Here is a 2,549-nt window from a genome sequence, read left to right as displayed (position 1 = left end):
GCAACCTTTCTCTTTGAAATTTTTTGTGAAACTTATTATTGCAAATAAAATGTACTTTAAATAGATATGAAATAGTTTAAAATACGAGTAAAACATGAACAAAAATCACAACAAACAATGAAGCGGGCTTCTTAATATTCATAGTTTTGTTTCTTATAAAATTCCGATAACGAGTGGTTGATTATATGGCACCAAGTCCAAAAATTTGACTAGTGCCACTCTGTTACCAGCTGGACATTTATTTGCAAATCTTTATGGAAAGAATTTTATAGAGTTAAAAACTAATGAAAAAAAATCAGAAGCTGGTGATAAGGATCTGTAGTTGAAGACGTTGCGAAGAATCATAGGTTAATATTGTTTATTTGATTGCCTCATGTTTCCGGACATCAAGCTTTTGCCATTTATTATATAAACTAATTATATTTCTATCTTTAATAAGAAAAATAGTGTTTTTTTTTTCCTTCTTATTTCTTCTAAAGATGTGAGATATTTGTGAATATCAGGAGGTTTAATATATATTATTTTAACCGAGCTCGCGCTATAAAACACCATAACCGAATAGATTCTCAATTTAAACATTTCGACGAGAAACCAAACCTCTATTATCCAGAGATCTTGAATGAAAACTTACTCAGACCCATCATAAATGAAAATTAAAATAGATATAACCATCATAAAAAAATTTAAAATAAGATTCAAACCCTTGATCTCTTGTAATAAATTTCTTTGTTAATATAGGATTTGCTGATAGTTTTAAAAATAGTTGATACTCCTAAATATCAATTTAAAGACACAAATAACATCATCTTGTTAATAAAAGATTGAATTAGGAGAATACATCATTATTATTTTATATCTATCTATCTATTAATATAACTTTCTCTCTCTTTCTATCGAAGAATATCTATTAATATGATTAAAGTGTTTTTTTGAAACATTGCTATCATAATAAAAATATTTTTTTCTAAAACGATAAGTTATTTTATTCATATTCTTAAAGTACATGAATATATAAGATGAAATGTATTTTCGAAAACTTCAGAATTATTCACCAAAAATGTAAAGATTAAGACTAGAACCCAAATAAGTTTTTTAAAGGTTAAAAACTTTATCAATAAGCAACCAACCCCGTTAACAAGTTTCTAACGTCATATTATACAGTTTAACCTTTTTATTACATATCCTTATCTATATTATACAAGATAAATAAGAAATTATGGATTTAGACTCAATTCACCATAGAAAGCTATCACATGTGAATTAACCAGAAACTATATTGAAATTTTAGTGTCTCAAAAATCACATTATATACATAATACTAAAAACCAACTTATTTTGTACAAGAGATCATGCATAATGTACAACTATGTCTAATTTTTATTTCCCTACAATTTTTATCTTTTAACATACTAACCCACATAGTACAACTTTACACATCGAGTAATTTTTTTTTTACTTTTGTTTCTTTCATTTTTATCTTTTATCTATGTTTTTTAACTTTTGGGTTCTTATGTGTTTATCATACAACTTCTATACATTACGGTTTTACCTTTAAACCTTTGATTTTGACTATTTTTTTGTATTTTTTTTTAATTTTGCTTCTTTCATTTTTACTTTCTCAAGTTTGTAGTTATAACTTTTGCTCTTTATCAAAGTTTTTGTTCTCAGTTTTATTGCACCAAACTTAAACCTTTGACTTTGATTATTTTTTGTATTTGTAACGTTTTTAATATATAATAATAAGACTCATCACTATCACAGTGTTACATCTTTAGTTCATGTAATGATTAAAACAAGACAGTGAGTATATCATATCGTTAATGTCAATATTTGCGTTAATATAGTTATTATTTTGTCATATATTTTCATACATCTTATTATTTTTATACGTTATTATTGTATTTGTATATTCGACATGAATGTATTTGTATTACACTAATACGGAGTACTAATACATATTTTTTGTATTCAAAACTGTCGCGTAAAAAACGTATCCCGCAACAGCGCGCGAGTTTAACGACTAGTTATAAAATTAATTTTCAACTGCCATATATATTATATTATCTATTATTTTAGGAGTATTACATTTATCAAAATGAAGGTAATAAACGTATCATAAATTTTAATTCATTTATCATAGTTATGTAAATGTATTATTGATTTTGTCAAATCACATTAAATTTAAATTTGTGGTAATTTTTATCTCGATAGTTAAAAAAAAAGGAATTCATGTTAATGGGAGGCGATAACAAGTTTTTTTTTTTTTTTTTTATCACATTATACACTAATAATTTTTACATTTTTTTCATATAAATTGTAAATTGATTGATGTATAAAAATAAGGAATATGATTAATCTACTTAACTAAATAATCTAAAAACTCTTCTAATCATGTAATAATCATTTAAAAAAATTAATGGTTAAAATTTTTAAAAAAAAAAAAAAAGAATTAGTGGATAAAGCGTCTATGTTCTTATAATTTTAGAAGAAAAAAAAATGTTACAAATATCATTTCTCTAAGTAATAGATCAAGAAAAAGGAGTTTATAA

This window comes from Erigeron canadensis, chromosome 9, assembly GCF_010389155.1.
Source record: "Erigeron canadensis isolate Cc75 chromosome 9, C_canadensis_v1, whole genome shotgun sequence".
NCBI classification, from domain to species: domain Eukaryota; kingdom Viridiplantae; phylum Streptophyta; class Magnoliopsida; order Asterales; family Asteraceae; genus Erigeron; species Erigeron canadensis.
Note: the sequence above shows the minus strand (reverse complement) of the source record.